Source organism: Mauremys mutica, chromosome 6 (genome assembly GCF_020497125.1).
Source record: "Mauremys mutica isolate MM-2020 ecotype Southern chromosome 6, ASM2049712v1, whole genome shotgun sequence".
NCBI lineage: Eukaryota > Metazoa > Chordata > Testudines > Geoemydidae > Mauremys > Mauremys mutica.
In genome coordinates, this window is record NC_059077.1 from 109,191,515 (window position 1) to 109,215,217 (window position 23,703).

A 23,703-nucleotide genomic window follows, 5' to 3' on the forward strand; every position below is an offset into this window, starting at 1 on the left:
GGGAGTATCCATATGAATGCTGGGATTTTGTATGCCCTTCCTGCACTATGAGCAATTTATGAGGGACCTCAGAGTGCCCTAAATCACTATCCTGGGAGCAGTGAAAGAGCTGCTGTGTTTTCCACCATTGGAACACTCCATCTAGCTGTCTGATAAAGAGAATACATAATGCTGAACATCGGGCATAGGTTCCTTGACTGGCCACCAAGAGATACTGGAAGGAGAGAGTGCCAAAACAATTGCCAAACAGTGACAGCAAATAGGAGCAGAGAACTCTTTGGGCAATGGTTGAAGGCAGGGAAGAGACGGGGAGAGAGGACTAATGGGATTCCCAAAGGTTTGGATGATTCCAGTAAGATTAGGATGATCAGATGTTTGTCTGAACGGGTTCTAAAATGGGAAAACTAAAACAAAACTACAGAGGAAGGCTTTTCAGTCTCCAGGGCTTTTGTTGTCTTAAGAACAATTCTGAAGAGAGCATATGAGTGAGACTAGAGTGAGAACCCAGTCACCATTGCCATAAACCGCTGAAGCCCAGAAATCAAAGGAATATCTGGATCTCTTTGACCAGATCTTGGGTTTCACAAACACGTAGAAAAGTGTCTAGTTGAACGTGGGGCCCATAAGGGGGGTCCAAGGGCTTACTGCACACTTAAACTACTGATACGTGTGACACAGACTTTATTAGGTGGACAATTAACTGGTTAAGCAACAAACTATTATGCATGCTTGGCATGTGATTTTCAAATGCTCTTAACATGGTCAAATTAAGACCAGTTTCCTCCAGAACAGTGTCCCTCATGCATTATTTCCCAGCCAGGACTATTTCCATGCCAAATTCCAAATGTCAGACTGCCGCTATTCTCCAGCGTGTTAGTGTGGTTTTATGCTGATGTAACACCACTGAAATCAATGTCATTGCACTGGTATAAAGTTGGAGTAACGCAGGGGAGAATCAGGCCATTTGACTGTTGGCATGTACAGTCCTCACCTAAATAAGGTTAGAGAATTGGGATCTTTTAAATTCTTTGACACTGTTACAAGAGCAGTTTTATTTTTTTTTAAATAACCTTTACACCAAGATGTTTATTTGCTTAAATACTATTCGTAAATCTCCTAAAATTCTTGGAAATTAGACAATTTAGTTTTACAAAACAAATGTATTTTGCCCCTGTTTTCTGTTTTATTTCATTATGGGGGTTGCGGTTTCTCAGAAGCTACCATTGGGTTTCAGAGGAGATACTGTGATCCATCCTCAGTAATGCCTAGTGACTAAAGTCATAGGACAAAGGCCTAGAAGGTGCTGAGCACTTCCTTCAATGAGCTCAGTGCCTTTCAGGAGATGTCCAGCACCTCATAGAGTTGGGCCATATAGAAAAAGGACCTAGGAATAAACATGCTCTTTAATGCTGTACATCATTGAATATAACAGACATATATGGGAACATCCTCAATGGATATCCATGTTGTAGTACTTATGGTGGAATAACTGCTAGAGAGAAATGATTCTGCAGGTCTAACAACAGATACCATTTTACTAGATAAAACACAGCACAGTTAGCAAATTAGAAAAATCAATACTGTTTTGAGATTTCTCTACATGGGAGGTAAATTACAGTAATATAATATGGGGAGGCACTGGAGAAGACAGCTAAATCATTGACTAAACAATCCACTTTTATACCAAAATATAACGATATACCATGTGATTAATGGCCACATCTAGAAAAACAGAGCTGCAGGAAACTGTCCAGAAAACCTTCTGTAGATCTCTGTTTAGCATAGAAAAGAATGAATTCATCTTACTTTCAGGATAACTTCATACTGGAAATGAGTGACAAAGGAGGAACTAATTGTGATACTGACAGCTGGCTCTAAGAGTGTTATTGTGTTAAGGATGTGGAGCCTGTCATGGCTGCTGAGAAAAACAATACACGGCAGCCATGCAAAACAAGACACCCCAATTTGTCTTTGAGTTCTGCAGAATTTCTGTGGAAATACAGCTATTCCTGGGAATTGTTTATATTCAAAAGGTGAGCACATTTTCCGGCTCTTTTGTTTGGGGAAATTTCAGTTCAGCTTTTTCATGTGGGAGCTTTATATGGTGTACTTCCGAGTTATTAGCATAATTGGTTTAGTCCATGGGTAGTCATGTAATACAAATTCTGAGTTCCTAACTAAACCTACCCTATGTGGGCAGAAGCACTGGTAGAATCTGAATTCCTGTCTTCCTTATAGTCCCTTCTGCCCTTAAAACAAATTTCTTTCAACATGCTTTTCAGCCCCAGAATTCTCTTCAAAGACGTGTCAATGACATTGATAGGGGAGGAAGTGCTGCAGGAGGAGGAGAACTAGTACCGCTGCTCCACTCTTCATGAAGAACACAGCTACCAGAGCAGGGGATTACTGGAATGAGGGTGGGGGGAGGCAGCATAGTTGAGGCAGTATGGCTGAGGGAACATGCTGAGGAATTAAGTTGCTGGCTAAGGAGTTGCAAAACAGGAGCTCTGGGGACATTTGGGGGGGTTATGGGGACTACGGTGGGGGGGAATTCTGTGGTAGGGGAATCTGAATGAAGTGTTACTAAAGGGGGCATAGTGAGGAGGGCACAGGGGGATAGAGGGAGGTGACTGCATTGATTGTGCTACTGCATTGCATCAAAACTTGCACATAAGTAACTGAGCCTCAGTTCATTGAAGCTTTACCCCAAGTTGTGTTTTTTTATTAAATTATGATCGTGCCTAAATAGCCCAGGGAAGGATCAGGGCCCTACTGTGCTAAGCAGTGTCCAGACAAGTAACAAACAAGACAGCCTCTGCCTGAGCTTTCAAGACACAGCAAGTTGGCAAAACTGACAAACAAGTGGGGGTGGATTTAGTAGGTGTGATGTTGCACTCCATATGTTTTATGGAAATATGCGTATGAATGTGAATACGATGTAACTGGAATATGCTTTATGCAAAAGGTCTCTTGTAAGGTATCATAACAAAGGTTATAACCTGCTGAATATATTCCTCCTATTTGTATGAATGTATCATTCTTGTATCTGAAGCTAGAAATATGAAGTATAACTCTGACGTCCTATTGTAATTATGCAAAGTGTGGGCCATTAATGGTGATTTAGAATCTTGGTGGTTCACATTGACTAGGACAATTGGTTGTAAATGGTTTATTTACCTGCAAACCTTCCTGTGTACATGTGGGTGTGGGCCAACCCAGGAAGAATGGAGACTAGGGGTCTTACAGTGACATGTGACCATGTCACATCACATGATACTGGAATCCGTCTTAATCCTTATACTTTTCTATTGATGAGGCAGGGGTGGGGACAAGCACAGACAAGATTCCCACCTTGTGCCAAACCTATAAAAGGGTTTGGAGCAGGACAAAGGGGCTGCCAGTCATGAGAGAACCCCTGCTTACCACCTGAGATGTCTGCTGGACCTAACAAGAACTGTACCAGGGGAAAGGATTGGGCCCAGACTAGGAAGGAGTCTAGTCTGTGAAAGAAGTTTATTGGAACATCTCCGAGGGTGAGATATTACCTGTAATCAGTTTCTTAATGTACTAGGCTTAGAATTTATTTTGCTTGGTAACTTACTTTGTTCTGTCTGTTATTACCTGAAACCACTTAAATCCTACTTTTTATACTTAATAAAATCACTTTTGTGTATTAATAAACCCAGAGTAAGTGATTAATACCTGGGGGAGCAAACAGCTGTGCATATCTCTCTGTCAGTGTTATACAGGGCAGACCATTTATTAATTTACCCTGTATAAGCTTTATACACAGTAAAACAGATTTATTTGGGGTTTGGATCCCACTGGGAAGTGGGTGTCTGGGTGCTGGAAACAGGTAACCTGCTGAGCTGTTTTCAGTTAAGTCTGCAGCTTTCGGGGTGTGGACCTGAAGCTGGGCCTGTGTTTCAGCAAGCCTAGCATGTCTGGCTCAGCAAGTCAGGGTTCTGGAAGTCCCAAGCTGGCAGGGAAAACGGGCTCAGAGGTAATTTCAGCATGTCAGGTGATGGTCCCAAAGGGATCTCTGTTACTGAACCCATCACGGTAGGTCAGGGCAACAATAAAATCAAGCTTAGCAAAAACCCTGTATCATATTATTGGATGAACTCCTTTGCTTGTGGCCTCCCTATTAATGGACTGAACCACTTTTGCACGTGAATGCAAGGCGCATTTCAGTAAATGAACAGACATTAAAATCAAATGATCTCTCTGACATATTCCTTAAGGAACAGAAAGTCCTTGGAACTCCCATGGGATGTGGAAGGCCCTAACTGCTCCCTTAGAAGGAAAATACCGTTGCTAAGTTTTAACTTTATTTAGCATATAGGACTCCAGTGGAAGGTGCCATTGGGAAAGATTGCTCTAGTGCAGCCTAATTTGCAGTATCAAGCTAGCTTCCCTACATATCTATACTGAGAACTAGTTATAGTCTTCATATAAGATCTGAGGTGATTATCATAGTCGTCAAACACGCTGATGGAGTCAAATTAGGAGGCTTGTATAGACAGTGGAATTTAGTGTGAAATTTCAAAAGGACATGGGAGAAGCTTAAATAGAATAACAGAATGAGCTTCAGTATATGGACTAATGCTAGCTAATACCACTCTGAGTGGGGAAACAATACCCAGTAGAAACATAAATGTCAAAAAGCTGGTGAGAGAAAGAGCAGCAATGCAGAAAGCGATCTGGAGGCGATACTAGATCACAAACTAAGCATGAGTGCATGAGGCGATTGTAATTTTATAAAGGAAATGTTGTAATGGGATATGCCATACTTGCAGGGACACTTTTTGATAAGTCTAGAGAAGTGTTAATTCCTCTTTTTTTAAAGGCCACAACTAGAACTGTGAATTGTGGGGTAAGTAATACTGAAAGGACATTGATAAATTTAAGAGGGTGGAAAGAAGGTCTGCACAAATGATTACAGTACTAGAGGGCATGGTGTCATCAGGAGAGACTGAAATAAATGGATAGGTACAGTTGGAAGGGAGTTGACAAAGAGGAGACATGAAAATAGTCTAAGTACCTGAGAGAGAGTGCATGTTGTGTGGTGGTTTGTTTTTCTTTTTTCAAAGGCAGTAGAGGAATTATTTAATTTATTTAATTAAGATGACATGAGTAAAAGGCAAAAATATCAAAGATAATTCTGAGAATGGAATAGTTTGCCTCAGGAAGTTCTTGGGGTGGGGGGGGCTGTTTCAGAATACAAGAGAAAATTGGATATAATGTTTAGATACTTAGAGCAGACTAACTCCAACACTTATATGGGTTGGGTGATTCAACTCAATGATCCAAGTAGTCCCCTCCAACCATAAAATATATGATTGTGTGGAAAATACTATTTATTAGGGCTTATTAAATATCACCCTCCCACCTTTAATACACTGGAATCCATATAATTATAGAAATGTAACATATGGGTAATTACTTATTTTTATTTTATTTATTTAGGTCATTAGCTTGCAGGACCAGTCTTTGTTATATGTTTGTATGTGCTGATCACATTGAGGCTGAGGCTTGTTGGAGCTTTACTTTGAAAACAAATGAAATGATAACTTGTGTACATCCCATTTGAAACCACACACATTTCAATAAACTCAGCTTAAACATTCTGGAACATCTTCTATAGGAAAGTGAATGTTAGGTTTGCTTCTAAATAGGAATAGAGAGTTGGTTTGTCCAGAACATTGTGTCACATTAGCAGTTAAGAATGCTTCCAATGAATTTAAAACTGGCTATCTTTTTAGTTTCCTGTTGCATTGTTTTGGTGCTGAAAAACACGTATGTAGTTTCCTTTATTTCCATAGGGCAGGCTTCAGTAGAAACAAGTATTTTTCTCCTCATTATATGAGGAGGCTTTGAGATAGGGATCCGATGAAGATTTTCTGTTGTGATCAACTAGATATTGCATGTGAGGCAAAATGTAACATGTTCTAATTCTGTACCACAAAGAATGAAATTTAGCAGAAATATTTCCTAATATGGAATTTGTTGTGTCTCAACATTTTATGCGCAGTAAATCTCACTTCAAAGTCTGGCAGGCATGGCTATTGGGGTGACTCTTCTCGGCTGAGCAGGTTAGACAGAACCGAAGCAGGACTAACCCAATGTTTCTCAAAGCATGGGTTATGCCTGCCTAGGAGTTCATGGACAAATCTCCCAATCGTTTTCCAAAGTGTCAGCTTTCATTTAAAAAGTCTGTCTATCTACTGTTGCAGTTTTAAAGAAAACCTTGAAAACATGACCCATGTGTAACTGATGGAGATATCTGCCTGAATTTGCAGGAAACCTGAAACAATAGCGCTGACATGTGAACTGCACCATTGACCTGAATGAGTGCAAACTCAGATGCCTGTGATAATACTTTTTGTCAGTATTGTTAACTATTTATCAAAACCTATAAGAAAAGAGAAACAGCATCAGATTATCAAGATCTTAAGTCTATGCTGGGGGACCACATCGTGGGGAGGGGAGGCCTTTAACAGCACACGGCAGAATTCAACAGGGCTGTGATTGATTTCATTTTCCTGAGGGGGGATTCAGTGTTCAGCGGTTTGGGAAACACTAAACCAAAGCATTCAGTAGTATGAGAGGGTAAAAACTCTGTGTTGGGGAGAGAGATGCCGGAGTTGCCAGCAAGGACTCCAGAAGGGTAGAAAATGGAGGACATGAGACACTTCCACCGAATCTAACACAGGAACCTTCTGTTTCTCAGTGAGCCTGAATGGGATGAGCAGGATGAAGGAATGTCCCATTGAGTCAGTAATGACAGAGCATGTTGGATGAGGCCCTGTCTGTCAATTTCAAATGTGTAAGTTGTTTCCATCAATACCTTCTAATGTGTTTGTACCAGTGATTGTGGCTTCCTGTGGGAAGCACAGTGGGGCCCCAATTTTGAATGGAACCTTTGGGTGCTACTGCAATACAAATAACCATTAATAAAAAAACTCTGGAACAATGTTGTTAACACTAGCAGTAGGAGTATTGTTATATTAATGAGATTGTCGGCTCTTTGGAAGAGGGACCACGTTTTTGTTTTATTTGTACAGCACCTAGCACAATGGAGTCCTGGGCTGATACTAAGCTCCTAGGCACTACTGCAGTACAAATGATAACCTCCCAAAGTTACAGGATTAAAGAAATTCTAACAAACTAACAGTTTGCAGAAGCAGCTACCATCTAGTCCTGCACTATTGTTCTCTTTCAGTAGGCTAAGGAGACATTTGAGGTGAAACCTGGAGATGGTTAATGTGGCTGTGGGGGCATAAGTGGATTTCAGGATTTCAGGATTTTCAGGATTTCAGGATTTCAGCAGGATTTCAAGACCAGAATCTTCTAGTTCAAGCAAAGCAGCCTTTCATTAGATCCGATCATGAAAACAGTGGACCAAGGAGGACCAATATTCACCAGTGTTCAAGTATGTCACATCCTATTTTAAGTAACTATATGATTTATACAAATCTGACATTATTTTTGACACAGCCATTTAATTTGCATAATTCCACTGAAAAGTGTTGAATAAAACCCTTCTCCAGATGTTTAAACAGATTTCCTAGATTACGTTTTCTCCTCTTTCCCCCTTTGAATCCTTATGTTGACGAGATCAGTTAAAGCGAACAGAACTACATAACAAAATTCAAGTAAATTCACAGTGCTGAACCTGGGAGACTACTACTGGAGAATTCATACTTTTCAACTTCTCTTATCTTAGGTAAACATTTCTAAGTTCTGGGCAAAGCCTTTTCTTTCCTGTAAATGTCATTTAATACATGAAAGGCTCTGAGACTATGACAGACTTAGGGTGAGGTACCTTACATGTAGTTCCTAAAGTGCCCCTACCCCTTATCTATGTGCCTAAATCATTTTATCATCCACTTAATAACAGAGCAAATTAGTCCTATCCTCTGATTTTGGTACACATTATGCTGAGACATGCCCAACTAATATGCTTTCTGATAAAGTAAATGCTTACACTGTCAGAGCACAAATCTTATTTGGTCTCTAGTAAAGTCAAGGAAGAGAGAGCTGAGTCTGCAGCAGGATTGCTTACTCGAGGAGAATTGGAGATTTATTAGTAGATTTCATTAAATATATGGAGGACCCCAGCAGTCAAGGTTGGAAACTGAGAATGCAAGAACTAACCAGTCTGTACAAAGCAAAATAGGTTTAAGAGCAAGAAATATCACAGAAGTATAATATGTTGGACACACGACTACTGGGTAAATCCATGCTGCTGTTCAACAGTGAAGTGTTTTTAGAATTTGACTTTGTCCATTTGTTCAGTTTGATCAAGTGATGTCTAAAGATGTGTCATTTAATGCTTCAGCATTAGCTGACAGGAAGGCAGTATGTTGAGATGGAGTGTACATGGAAAAAAGCAGCTTCACTTTGATTTTAAGAAAATGTAGTTCTGTTTTGTGTGAGACGAATAATGTTTTATTTTTATTTGTGGGCTATCTCCTGTCACAGTAAATCTGGTGCAAGATAAAGATGCATAATTCTTGTCCTCACCCTTGGTCAGACAAAAGAACAAGTGGGACTGTAAGTGAACCAAAATTGTGATCAATTTTGACACATCTTTTGTTTCTGAAAAAACTTCCTAAAATTTTATTACCTGTGAATGTATTTGGTATTCATAAGTGTTAGTTGAATATTTTCAGATGCTAAGTTGATTGTAACAGGTTTCATCCCCCAGTCTGTTAGGGACACTATAAATCTATTTGTTTTATAGGTAATTTAATCTTTTCTATTGCTGCGTCTGTTTGAAAAATCAAGCGCAGTAAGTAAGGCCTATGAAGGGCACATGAGCTTTTTGAACAGGAGCCCTACTTCAGATGTGGTGGTGGTGGTAGTAGTGCCATAGTGCCTAAGAAACCAGTCATGAACCAGGATCCTATTGTGCTAGGTGCTGTACAAACACAGAACAAAAAGATGGTCCCTGACCTAAAGAGCTTACAGACTAAGTATAAACAAGAGACAACAGATGGATACAGACGGACAGGTTGGGGAGTACAAGTGAGATAGTATTGATCAACATGACTGTCTCTGCACACCAACATCCTCATTGTTGTCAAGTTTTCTTTGCAGGATTCAACAAAAAGGAGAAATTTTAAGGAAGGATTTGAAGGAGGATAATGAGCTAGCATTGTGGATGTTTATGAGGAGCTCCTGCCAAGCATGAGAGGCAGTGCAGGAGAATGCAGCATGAAAGCGCTTGTTTGGAAAAGTTAAGAAGTGGGTGATGGAGGCTGGCATCATTGGCCAATCAGAGGCAAGAGCTAACATCTCAATAGAGAATGACAAATGTTAGGCACGGTGGGGATAGGCTGTGAAGGGGCTTGAAAGTGAACAAAACAACCTATGTTTGATGTGGTAATGGGGAGCCAGTGGAGGGATGAGGGATGGCATGGTCAAAGCAAGAACCACAAATGAAAATAATACTGAATTATATAAGTATAGTCCACACTACTGATGAGTGGTGCACTTTTGAAATCAGGAATGAGTGTCTGACTTGTGAGAGGAAATCAAACACATATGACAGAGACCAATACAGATAAAGTCAAACGGCAAAGTTGTCCATTAATGTTAGTGCCTTAACAGCAAAAATTCACAAGTCACTAACTTAAGATTTGTGTGTCCTTTTGAGTGTTTTTTGTTAAATGCTGCCACCATTCAATTTCCAGCCTTATAAATGGTCAAATAAAGTATAAATTGGCAAAGGGGGGAGAATTTAAATGACTTGGACTATTAAAGATAAAATCCTGGTTCCACTGAAGTCTGACAAAACTCCTATTGATTTCAATAGGGTCAAGATTTCACTCTGAGTATCTCTAGTTAATAAAGGACCCTGTCCCAGCCCTGGGCTGTTGTAGCACAAAGGGACATGGTAACAATCTACTGGTATGAATGTTGTGCTGACCTATCTTGTAACATGCTGTCTTTGGTATATATGGTTGGAAGTGGTGATCCGTTCCTTCTACATAGTCCAGAGATTCAGGGCTCATTGGGAGCAGATTGCACGTTTAAATGAGTTCTTTGTCCTCCTGAGCAAACGTCCACTGGTCTTGGCCTGTGCTCTACTTTATTGGTGCTTCAGCTATTAAATAGTTTGCACCACAGAGTTCGGGAGGGGAAGGGGAAGGAGGTGTGCGGGGCTCTCTAAAGTAAGATTGTTTGGGATGGGGGCTAAGAAGGTTGCTGGGGGTGTCGCATGCTTTTTTCTTGGTCCCTAAGAGCTGACCCTATACTAGCAACAAAGAATCCTGTGGCACCTTATAGACTAACAGACGTTTTGCAGCATGAGCTTTCGTGGGTGAATACCCACTTCTTCAGATCCCAGGCTGTTGCTCCACTGGGATGCTAATTAGACACATGCTCCTACATGCATCTGTATTGGCATGACATGACTGGGGGAGACAATAATCTCAGATAAAATACCTGACCAATTTAATAATATAACTAATTATTTTAACTGTGGTTCAGAGAATCCCACTGTCTAAGGATTTTCTAATCTTTTTAGAAACTGCATTTTTTTTGCTACAATCAGACCCAACCCTAATGTATTTTTAATCAGAATGGAGAACTGTTCATAGCAAAGGCACAGTTGGGTACCATAAGAAATGAAGAAGGGCAGTTATACTCTTCAAAAATCCATCTGAAGTAATTTTTCAGACAAACAGGTCGTTCTATATTGTCCATAGTTCATTAGCTAATGATTAGAGAAATTTAAAATGAAATGTAAGTGGAAGAGAATGTTTCCTTTCTGGTAGTTTGTTCCTTGCAAATTATTTACATACCAGCACTTTGATGTAAATCGAAGATCATTAGCAGAAGATGCAAAATGTCAATGCAGATAAGCGCCAGAGTTTGGATTCTTCTACAAAGCTTAATCCAAAGTGTGCAAAATTGGGGAGGAAAACTATGAGAACTGAACAGGATCTCTCATGAAAATTCCAGCTCATTCTGTTTCTGGCCAAGCCAGAAGTGCCACAGGAACTGCTTTTCTCACAGTATGTGCATATGTAAATTAGACATTTATCCATGAATGTACCCAGCTAACCAGCCATGAGTGTACACAAATACCTGGTATGCATGTGAAAATCTTATTTAAAGGCATGGAAGTCTAAAGACGAGGTTGTATAAAGAGACATAGATCCATGCACCCTTGTTCATTCTACACACTCAGAATTCAACATAGACTCAAGTACACATGGAGTGTTGAGTGTGCATCTTTAATGGCAATTTACTCAAGCCACAATTCTGAGTGACCATAGTAATTTCTTTCTCATTAGCACATTGTCAGTACAGATCCTCACTCACAAGTAGCAAACCAATAAGGAGGTGAGAATGAGGAAGATATTTAACCGAGCAAGGGTTGAATAACAGTGTCAGATCTTGAGGTCAGCTCAGGAAGGTAATGCTGTGTCAAAGTGGGGAATGAGCTCCAGATAGCAGCTCTCAATATTTTGACAATTGGAACATTCCAAAGGCTTGCATTAGCAGATGCCATACTTCTAGCTGAAAGCACAAATATACCTTCAGGGTGTGAGATGCTCATTGAAGAAGTAACTTGTCCCGTAGTCCTATCACTACAAAATATGAATAACACCATGCCAGCTGGTGCCTCCAGATTTTTTTTACAGTAGAGATTGGAGTCTTGGGATTCTTCTCCTCTTCTTTTCTTAGTCTCCTGGTGCTGAAGAAGATTAATACTTTTATAAATTTTAAGGGCAGAAGGGACCATTATAATCATGTAGTCTGACCTCTTGTGCAACACAGGCCATAGAATTTCACCAAGTGATTTCTGCATGAAGCTCATAATCGGTGGAGCTACAGAAGATCTTTTAGAAAAACACCCTGTCTTGATTTTAAAACTTTCTATGATGGAGAAATCACCACATCTCTAGGTAAGTTATTCCAACAGTGAATGCCCCTCTCTGTTAAGAAGAATATTTTGATGCAGAACTGAGTCCAATGTGTCTTTTGATCTAGCAGACCACCCAAGCCCTTTTGGCAAAAAACTGGTCTTAAGGAGTGGAAAAAAACAAGGAAGAAATTACTACCACACTGACAAGTTGAAGAATCGGAGGGAGTTCTGAGTTGCTGCTCTGGCTAGAAGCAAATGACAACATGTGGGGCTCAAGCCTTCTTATATAAATAACCATGCTAAAGGCCATTCTGCAGCATGAGAGGTCAGATTTCCTAGAGGATTCTGGGAGTGTTATCAAGTGCACAGACAAAAGTAGGGATGTGTATTGACAATACTCAAAGGAGAAAAATAAATCTTAGTTTACTTTGTCAAAATATATATGCTCATTTATGTAAAGCAACCTTGAAACTCCTTTAAGCTCACTTTGCTATGGAAACTAATGAGAAAGTGACTCAATTGGCACTGGCTGCCTACTTTCTTTTTATCCCATGAGATAATTCTGACAGGTTTTAAAATGCTTGTGTTGGCTTCTATAAATTTGTCATTAATAAGTATTCTTTAAATATAGCAATTGCCTTTGTAATTTGCTACATATGAGTTGTATCTGTCTTGAATGAGCATTATGGGAATAGAATTCCAGTTATTGATAACTTACTACTGTGCTTATTTGGTATGAATGAATCTCTCAAGGGGAAAGCTGAATAAATAAAACCCTACTACTGTGAAATTTTTGTTTATCCAAAAATCTATCTGATTTGGCTCCTTGTTCTTATTTCCCTGCGTGTACTACTATTTGAATACCAGCACCTTCGAGTGAATGATTTTTCAAGCACCCAACAAGTTGAGATCAATAAGCACCAGATTGTAAAAAGAAGCAATGAGGCTTCTTGTCTTGTTTCACCGCTGGATACCTTGATAATATCATCTCTGCACTTCTGGCCAATGTAGTGTAACGTGCGGTACTGTGCTCTTTGTGTCCTTCCCCTACACTTTTTCCCCCCTCTTTCAATTCAAATTTTAATCAGCCATTCCACAATCCATGTGACTTCAGTGAACAGTTTTGACATAGAATTTTTCACTGAAATCCTGACTGCCCCTCATACATTACCAATCAGTCCCCATCTTTAGAATCTAAGAATGGCCTTACTGGGTCAGACCAATGGTGCATCTAGCCCACTGTCCTGTCTTCACATAGTGGTCAGTGACAGATGCTTCAGAAGAAATAAACAGCACAGGGCAATTACCATCCCCTCATGTCCAGTCCCAGCTTCTGATAGTCGGAGGTTTAGGGACACTCAGAGCATGGAGTTCAGTACTTGACCATCTTGGCTAATAGCCACTGATGGGCCTATCATCCATAAATTTAAACTTTTGTTGAACCCAGTTCTACTTTTGGCCTTCACTACATCCCCTGTTAACGAATTCCACAAGCTGACTGGATATTGTGTGAAGAAGTACTCCTGAAGTTAGTTTGATGCCTATTAATTTCATTGGGTGGCCTCTGGTTCTTGTGGTGGTTCCTTTCACATAACACTCCCTTCCACTACACCATTCATGATATTATGGACCTGTATCATACCTCCCCTTAGTGGTGTCATCTCTAAAATGAACAGTCCCAGTCTTTTTAATCTCTTCTCGTACAGAAGCTTCTGCATAACCCTAATAATTTTTGTTGCCCTTCTCTGTATCTTCCAATTCCAATATATTGTTTTTGAGATGGGGCAACCAGCGCTGCAGGCAGTATTCAAGGTGTGAGCACACCATGTATTTACACAGTGTCATTATGGTGCTTACCGTCTTATTATCTGTATCTTTCCTAATGGTTCCTAACATTCTGTTAGGCTTTTTGACTGCTGCTGCATATTGAGTGGATGTTTTCACAATGACTCTAAGATCTTTCTTTAATGGTAAGAGCTAATTTAGATCCCATTATTCTGTATGGATAGCTGGGATTATGTTTTCCAATGTGCTCTATTTTAAATTTATTAACATTGAATTTCATCGGCCATTTTAATGCCCAGTCTCCCACTTTTGTGAGATCCCTTTGTAACTCTCAATTAAGTCCAAAGCAGACTGCAATCTTCAGTAATTTTGTGTCATCTGCAGATTTTTCCACCTCACTGTTCATCCCCTTTTCCAGATCATTCATGAATATGCTAAGCAGCACAGGTGCTAGTACAGATCCTGGGGAGCCCTGCTATTTACTTCTCACCTTTGTGAAAACTGACCATTTATTCCTACCCTTTGTTTCCTGTCTTTTAACCAGTTACTGATCCATGAGAGGACTGTGCCTCTTATCCCATGACTCCTTACTTTGCTTAAAATCCTTTGAGGGACCTTTTCAAAGGCTTTCTAATAATCCAAGTACACTATATCAACTGGATCATCCTTGATCACAAGCTTGTTGACCCCCTCAAAAAAATTCTAATCGATTGAGGTATGACTTCCCTTTACAAAAGCCATGTTAACTCTTCTCCAATGTATTGCACTCACCATTGTGACTGATAATTCTGTTCTTTTCTATAGTTTCAACCAACTTGCCTAGTACTGAAGTTAGACTTCTTGGCCCGTAATTGCCATGATCACCTCAGCCTTTTTAAAAATTCAGTATTACAATAGCTACCCTTCAGTCATCTGGTACAGAGGCTGATTTACACAATAGGTAACATACCACTGTTGGTTTCATATTTTGAGTTCCTTCAGAACTCTGGGGTGAATACCATCAGGTCCTGGTGACTTTTATTGCTGGTTAAGTTACCAGTTTCTTCTAAAGCCTCCTTTACTGACACCTCAGTCTGGAATAGTTCCTCAGATTTGTTACCTAAAACGAACGGCTGAGGTATGGGAATCTTTCTCATCCTCGGCAGTGGGGACTGATGCATAGAATTTATTTAGCTTCTCTGCAATGGTCTTGTCTGTCTTGGGTATTCTTTTTTGGCCTGCCTAATTATACTTTTATGCCAGAAAAGGAACAAACTCCAAGTAATTTTCCTGCACTAGGATTTCACTTCCAGTTTCTGAAGGATGACTTTTTGCCTCTAACCATCTCTTTTCCTCTGTTATCTAGCCATGGTGGCACTTTATTGGTGTGTGGGTTTTTATTAATATTATTATTATTATTAATATTATATTTGGGATATAAATTTACTTTGCACCTCTGTTATGGAGTTGAAATAGCTTCCATATGCTTGCAGGCATTTCACCTTAGTGACTGCTCCTTTTGATTTCTGTTTAACCATCATCCCCATTTTGAAGATAAATTCTACTATGGTGAGCTTCTTTGGTATTTTCCCTCCTACAAAGATATTAAATGTAATAACATTATGGTCATATTACTGAGCAGTTCAGCTATATTTACCTCTTGGACAGATCCTGTACTCCATTTAGGATTAAATCAAGAATTGCCTCTCCCCTTGTGTGTTCCAGGACTAGCTGCTCCAAGAAATAGTCATTAATGTTGTCTAGAAACTTTCTCTTCATACTGTCCTGAGGTGATATGTTCCCAGTCAGTATGGGTATAGTTGAAATCCTCCATTATTTATTGGGGTTTCTGTTTTTGTAGCATCCCTAATTTCCCTGATCATTTCACAATCACCATCCTGGTCGGTCAGTCGGTAGTAGATTCCTACTGCTATGCTCTTATTATTCAAGCATAGAATTTCTATCCATACAGATTCCATGTTGCAGTTTGATTCATTTAAAATGTTTACTATATTTGACTCCTATGCTTTCTTTCATGTATAGTTCCACGCCCCCCATCATCACGATCTACTGTCAGTCATATATATTTTGTACCCTGGTATTACTGTGTCCCATCTATTATCATTGTTCCACCAAGTTTCTGTGATGCCTATTGTATCAATATCTTCATTTAATACCATCTCATACTTTCTCATCACTCCGGAAACTGTCACTTGTCGTCATTGTGTATCCCATTGTTTTGCAAGAGTAGAGTTGCTACTCTTAGTGTCTTGGCCTCAATTTAGCCTAGGTAATTATATTATTCCCCCTGAAGTTTAAAATGGACTTTAAATGGGCTCTTTTCCCATTGTCTGTCCTAAATTGTTGAGCAGTGTGTTGCTGTGTGCTTGTTAAACAGCTGTTGCATTGTATTCCAGAGGGGTCTTCAATAGTGCATGAAGCGACTTGTCTCTGTGTAAATATATTTGGGGGGAAAATTCTGACCTGACATCCATCCATGTGATGTGAGAAGAGAGGAGCAAGCTGTAGCTGGATGGAGATATATTTCCATTCAACCTGACGGAGAAAACCACAGATGCCCACATCCACCACTGTTTAGATGTGAGGAGATATAATATGGGGCATCTTACATCTGTTGGCCAGCTCCAATACTGCTGAACACCAAATCCATTGGAAACCTTGCACACTCCAGGAACTTCAGTTAATCCAGCTATAAAACTGAATAAATCAGCATGGATTGGCATGACAGTCTCCGCCCTGCTCCGTAACTCCTAGCTGGTTTCCCAGTAGAGAAAGGAGTGCAGGAAGAGCCTTGTTTGTTGCTAAATGTTTGACATCTTGACAAATGAAAAATAAAACAACCCACTTACCAGCTTTGAGGGCTGACAAAATAGCGTATTGCTCAGTTATTTGACAGATGACCTGACCATTGCTATGGGAACCAGCAGGAAGCAAAGTGCCACATGATGGAAGCTGCTGCTGAGTGGCAAAGGCTAATAACACGAAATAAATGAAGGGGTTAAGAGGTTAGAAACATTCTAGTGGCTCACAAGTATAGTCTGACTATGAAAATGTTTTTGAATCTTTAACGGATTGTTACACAGAGGAAAATTTTGAGAAGTAGCTAAACTCTCCCCACCCTCAAAACTTCCCAGCTTTACTCTTCTTGCATTTGCTTAGCATTTAACTATAGAATAGAGACTCAAAAATTGACACAGAGTGCTTTAAAAATGCAATAGAAAAAGTAGAGGAAAATCAATAATGGTGTGAGGAATGACTCCAACAGCTTGTATTTTCACAGTGGTAATCAAAAAGTAATTTTATATCCAATAATTTGTATTGATTGTTTGTGAAACTATAATGCATTATGCCATAAGCCTGGTTGTGTGGTTATAAATATGTGTACCATTTTGTTGGGCTTGTTCTTTTCTTATCGAGTTTCATTTTCTCTAAGAGGAATCTTATGTTGTGGTGTTAATACATGGCAGCGAGGTATAGGGCCATGCACATTATTTCAGCAAAGAGTCGCAGCCTCGCTGTCTGCTCTTACCTTATTTGTCGGGAAGAACAAAGAGGTGCCTGGCATAATGGAGCCCTTCAGCTAACACTGTCTGCAGGCCAGTTTACCCTGCAGTTGTCAACTGTTTTGACTTTTCCAGCTGCCTACCAAATACTCGGAGAATTGGCTTGTGTAGAATCATATTAGCTTTTTAATACAAAAATTTCCAGTTCTGCTGTGAAATCAAGATGAGGCAGGCCATAAAGCACATTCTGCTAAAGAAATAAATGGCACTATAAAGATATTGCAGAAAGGGCAGGGCTGTTTTAAGCAGTATCTTTGTCTTATTTCTGCTCTTCAGGTTATTAATGTGACGCAGTCACAAACCAATAATTTTGGTAGACACTTAAACAGGCCAGGTGGGCAGTTATCTTCCGTTTAAATCCCCCCATGCAAAAACAACAAATTTTCAGGCAGAACCCCTGTGGGTTTTTAAAAAATACAAATTATGTTGGCATATAATTTTGGATTGATATTTCTTTTTCTTGTGATGCATACTATCCGTTGTTGAAATATCCCTGTACTTGGATAGGTTTTATTAACAAACACTCCAGGTACATACCATTAATACCTTGTCTGTTCTGTTCAGTTAATATGTCCTCTTTGATTCTTGCCTCTTCTGACCTTTATGAGGGGCCATTGGGGACGTAATTCATCCTATCATCTTCAGAAACTTCAATGTGAAAAGTATACGTCACACAGAAAACCATACTGCGTACATTGCATACTGAACAGACACACTGCATAATAAAACATAGACTTCATCTACTATTCAGTGAAGCAGATGCATTTTATACTGAAAAGAGTGATCCGTTACAGAATAGAACTCTTAGCTGTGTCACCAGACAGCCTTTTTAGGGCAGTTGGTTTCAGCTCAGTCTGCAGTACTAGCCTGCGGTTAGGCTGTGTAAACCCTACATTCTGAAGGTAAACCAGGATTTACATGTCAGTTATACTATGACCTAAAAGAATAGCATTGTAGGGTTATACGTTGGGCTGGTTGAAAATTGGCATTTCTTGTCTCATGGAAATTCCAATATTCCAGTCACAGGGGAGTGTCATGACTAGGACATGGGCAGGAGCAGGAGCTGGGAGTCAGACCAGGTCAGATCAGTTACCGGGTGGTCAGAGGGCAAACCAAAAGTCAAGGGTCCAAAGGCAGGCAGAGGCAGGTTACCAGGAGATCAGCAGCGGGACACAGACTTAAGAGCAGAACCACGAATCAGTAACCAAAGTCAGGCCAGCTCAGGATACCAAGAAGTCAAGCTGGGGAGCAGAGGCATAGTCCAGAGCAAGGTGGATTCCAACTGCATGAACAATTTCCTGTTCCTGTGCTGGGTTTATATAGAAGCTGTGAAACAATCAAGACCTGCAGCATTCTGGAGTGAGAGGGAGTGAGCCTTCCAGCTGAGATGGTCAGACTTTGCCTAGAAAGGCATTATGCTGGCACTCTAAAAAAATAAATGTGTAGACGGTGCTTTAAAATTGAGCCCATCCTAGTCCCTAGGCTTCAAAGCCTGAGCTCCAGTTAAAGTCACAACTTTGAAATGCTGTCTACACAGTTATTTTTAGAGTGCTAGTGTGAGCCCCGCTAACCTTAGTCTGTTGACCAAGCCTGGGAGGCTTGCTGATGCTGAGTCCAAAATGCTGCATAGACATACCTACAGCCACTCAGTGATAGAGTCAGGATTAGAACCCAGGCCTCTGGACTTCTAGTTTGATGTATTTTCCATGAGCTGAATTTTAGCAGCAATGTTCTGAGGTAGGGGTGTGTGTGTGGTAAACTAGTTCCAGAGATAGCGACAGACCCATGTTACTGGTTTTGAGGTTCAATATTTTATTAGCTCTTAATCAGACTCCATGCTAGACTCATTGCAAGACACTCTAGTTAAGGAAGAAGCAAGTAGTTGCAGTCTTTAAAAAAGTTTCTTCAGTTTTCTACCACTTGGGAAGAAATTCTCTCTGTTTAAAATGGGGAATATCACTGCATCTGGTAGAAACAACATATAGTGGATATACTTGCAGATACAATCAGTTTCCAAAGTCCTATATTTACACAGCAGAGAATTAACACCAGATTCCATAGGCTTCTATAGTGCAATGTTTGAGAGACACTGGTTTCTTCAGTACTAAGATAGCTTACATGTAAACGTTATTTTGTACTGCACTAAAATTCAGTCCTTGGATTTCTTCCATGACTATTTGAACAGGATGCACATTTGTTATATACTGAGAGACAGATAATGCCAATCTAACCTATAATGAATGTGTGTGGACAGTAGTTTCCTGTTCAGTTATCTTTTTACAGGGAAAAAAACCCAGCAGGAATAATCTTTATTTTCTGACATGTGGCTGTTTAGTTTCAGTTGGTGATGGGATCACAGACATCACATGCTTGATTGTCTTCTCACACCAGTTCTACACTTGGGTTACTGCCCAAGCCGCACCAAGGAAACATCTCTACATGCTCGTGCTCCACACCCTTCACTTCCTCACCCTCGTGTCCCGCCCTGACACCAAGTGGCGGGACCTCCTGCCACCTCTGGAGGGTGAGGAGCCCCGGTGGGCCAGCCTATACTCCACCCTGGTCCCGAGGCCTGCTGGGGATATCAGTTGGCGGCTCCTTCATGGGGCTGTGAGCACGGGCATGTCTTTGGCGTGATTCACCCCTGTCCCAGACACCTGCCCCTTCTGTGGCGTGAGGGAGACCCTGGCGCACGTTTACTTAGCATGTGCCAGGTTGCAGCCCCTATACCGGCTCCTCACAAACATACTGTTGCATTTCTGGCTGCACTTTTCCCCTCGCCTCCTTCTCTACGCACTCCCTATCCGTGGCCCCACAAAGTCATGGGACCTCCTGGTCAACCTCCTCCTTGCCCTGGCTAAAACGGCCATCCACGCGACCAGGGAGAGGAGGTTGGCCAGTGGAGACTCCTGTGACTGTGGGGCTTGTTTCCAATCCTCTGTCTGTTCACGTATCCGGGCAGAGTTCCTCTGGGCAGCGTCCACTGGCTCCCTTGACGCCTTCGAGGAGCAGTGGGCGCTGTCCGGGGTTCTCTGCTCGGTGTCCCCGTCAGGCTCCCTTCTTTTGACCCTCTGACCGCACTTCTGTCCTTGTTCTTTTATTAGTTGTCCCCCAAAATCAGTTGGGTTTTGAGATTCTGTAGATCCTCCCTTTAGGCTGGGGGCGGGATCCTTTAGCGGTGGGCGGGCTTCCGCCTGCCCACTTCCCGGAACCCAATAGGTACACTGTTACAGTAATAACATTTTCTAAATTAGAATAATCTTTTTCATTCATATTTTACATTGAGATTTCATAGGGGTAGGAAATTCTGAGAGGAGTGAATGGTCCCCATCCATCACCATCTGCTACCCCTGGGGCAGGGGATGGGAAAAGGTGAGGGCAGCAAAATCCACTAGCTGTGTGGCAGTATTTCTGACTAGCATCACCCTGTGCCAGGGGGGTGGAGCAAACACAGGGGGAGAGGGGAAAAGTTGTCTGGGCTCCTTTCACCAAGTGGGTCCTGTGACGGGTTGGATCACAGACCCCCTCTTGGGAGCTGCCTCCTGATGTGCCAGGACTACCTCCGCTCCTGTTTTCCCTGGCAGCTCAGGACCCCAGCACCCTGTCTTGCTGAGCCAGACACACCGCTTTGCTCCAACACAGACCCAGGGTCTGAATTACTTACCCCAAAGCTGCAGGTTCACCTGAAAGCAGCTCACAGAAGTGGGCTTGTCTTTAACGCTCAGATGCCCAACACCCAATGGGGTCTAAAACCCAAATAAATCCATTTTACCCTGTATAAAGCCTATTATACAGGGCAAGCTCATAAATCGGTCACCCTCTAGAACACTGATAGAGAGAGATGCACAGTTGTTTGCTCCCCCAGGTATTAATACACACACACTCCCACTCCTGCCCTGAAGGGCTTAAAACAGCCCTGGGAGAGGGCTGTGGTAGGGGAAAACCTGGGCTGATTGGGGAAGTGGCTGCAGCTGGGCCACACCCCAATCAGGCCACAGCTGGCCCTTATAAGAGGGCAGTGCTTTCAGCGAGAGAGAGAGGGAGAGGGGCTGGCTGCTGGGAAGCTCAGGGTATCGAGAGTAAGGCAGGGCTGGGGAGCTCCAGGCTGGCAATCCACCAAGCTGCAGGGCCTTGTCCTAAGGCCCTCTCTCTGGTTTGCAGAGAGAGGCAGCATGTCCAAAACCCCCTGGCCTGTGATGAGTGGCTTATGCTGCAGTCTACCCCAGGGAGCGGGGGATAGTTGGTGACTGGCAGTAGCCTATGACTGAGGCGAGGGGGATAGGAGGTGGGGGTTCCTTGGGGAGAGGAACCCAGATAATGGGGCACTGGAGTCCTGGGAGGGACATGGGGGCCAAGCAGCAGTGGGACACTGTCCTGCAGAGGGTGCTCCAAGGCTAGAAAATGAGCTAATTCCCAGGACACCAGCAGGAGGCGCTGCAGGGGTGAGTTCCACCCTGCTACATGGAGTAATTTGATCGACTCCCGCTGAGTTCCACCTGACTTACACAAGTGTAAACCAGAGGACAATCAGGCCCATTCACAGCAATGAGAATCTTCTCCCCAAAATAAATTTTACAAAATGAACTTGTCTTTCCAGTAGACATTCCCCAAGGAAAAATTTACTTGTGTATTTTTGTTTGTTTGTTTTTTTGTAGGTTTTATCAGGGTATTTGGAAATTTGAGGGGAGAGAGAGTCTGAACTGGGATTCAGAACTGAGCAAGTGGAAACTTTAGTAATCAGGAGAAAACAGTACCCACTGATTCTCAGGTATTTTCACTTATCTGTTTTTTGATTCAAGTACAAGTTTCTGATTTGTGTCCTTCTAGCCTACCAGTAATTAATGATTCATTTATGCAGTGCTTTCGTTTCATATCTTACAGTGCATACAAACTTAACTGAGATCTTGTTGCAAGTTTAGAACATTTTCAATCCATTTTTTTTTCAGCATTCTCATGGTATGCTCAATAGGGATGTAATATGTTAAGATCTCATATGTTGAGAGGACAAAAAATTAGACTGCAATTTTTGTAAAATCTGTGCTCTCATGATAAATATTCAAAATTGTGTTAGTCCAAGCTCACTTTTGTGAAGAGATCATACAACCACTTTCCCAGAACCATCTGCTTATGTTAACTGCTTGTTCCCATTTCAAAGGTGGTCTTTATTGATAAGCTTCGGAACAGCACCTTAAGGAAAGATAAGCAAGTTAAGGGGGACAGTAATTAGGAAATGGATCTGTTGACTAATAGAAGTCTACAGCTTTGAAGATGGTGTCTTGATATTTCACTTACCTCTATTAGAAACAATTGTTACTGGCAACTTTCAATGATTTGCAAGTTGTCAGTTACAATTTGTAACTTTTTTCCTCCTCCTGACTTTACAGAATAGTCTTCCCAGAAATGGATTAAACATATTGATTCCTTCTCTCTTAGGTACCTGGAATGAGTTTAGACTATGCTACTTGTGCATTTATAATTTTATTTATCTCTGGTTGCAACTTATTAAAAGCCATGAAGCCTAACAAATATGGCAAAGCATACATAATACCAATGACCTTTAAGATCAGCACTTCAAGAGTTATTGTAGTTCTGTGCTTTTTAAAGGTGCTTTATTTTCTGATAAGTTATTTCTCCAGTAAAATCAACATTTATTGTGACTGAACCAGTAGCATAATTAAACCATTTAATACTGCTACTGTACTACCGTTAGATGGCAAGTTTCTGCTTATGAAGAGTGTGTGTGTGTGTGTGTGTGTGTGTAAAATGAGTTCTGACTTCATTACATTGCTCTCATTTTATAATTTTCAAAGTTTGGAGTTAAGTGGAAAGTTGCTGTCGGAAATATGGAAGAGAAAATAACATCAGAAAGCAAGTGTGCTAGGAAATAGAAAACACACACATTCACCTCAATCTATTTTTGTTTCCTTTTTTGGTAATGAACACTTTGTTAAAGTAACTACTTTATTAAAGTAACTACTGCTCTGTGGTACACAAAAATAAACACAGAATAATAATTGCTAGACATGGGCCAAATAAAAAACCTTTTCATCAACTGCCTCCCACCAACCTGAGTGCTTCATAAATGGAACAGAAGCCAAATCAAAATCCCCAGCTAACAACGTTTTGCAAAATTCAAACCCAGTCTCGTCTGCCTTCCTGTTACTTGTTCTGTAGCCCACATAGACATGGACTATGTGTGTATTTAACAGTTAAAATAAAATATACACAGCAAGTGAACCAGCCTTAAAAAGAAGGGCCATATCATGGTCCAGTCTTGTCTGGCCATCTCAGGGCATAAGGGTAAAGCCTCCCCTCATCACTACTGCAGGCACGAGGGAAAGCAGGGATTCTGTGCCCAACATTCCACTTTTACAGCCATGCAGGTGGGCACGGAGTGGGTGGAGGGGCGCAGGGCAACAATGGAATACTGAGCTGACACACAGGTAGACAATGATACAATACATGCCAGGG

The 23,703-nt window shown here is 41.2% G+C and overlaps 1 long non-coding RNA gene across 2 annotated transcripts in view; it reads left to right on the plus strand.

Annotated features, from left to right (window-relative positions):
• The window catches only part of LOC123372340, a 192,353-nt gene that overhangs the window by 37,561 nt on the left and 131,089 nt on the right, over positions 1-23,703 (plus strand). Inside the window, exons 1-2 of one of the 2 annotated variants that reach the window (XR_006580223.1) lie at positions 6,734-6,829; positions 21,888-22,000. This is a non-coding gene — a long non-coding RNA (uncharacterized LOC123372340). Of the gene's footprint in view, positions 1-6,733; positions 6,830-21,887; positions 22,001-23,703 lie in introns of those variants that run through there. The other variant, XR_006580224.1, reaches the window with a different exon arrangement.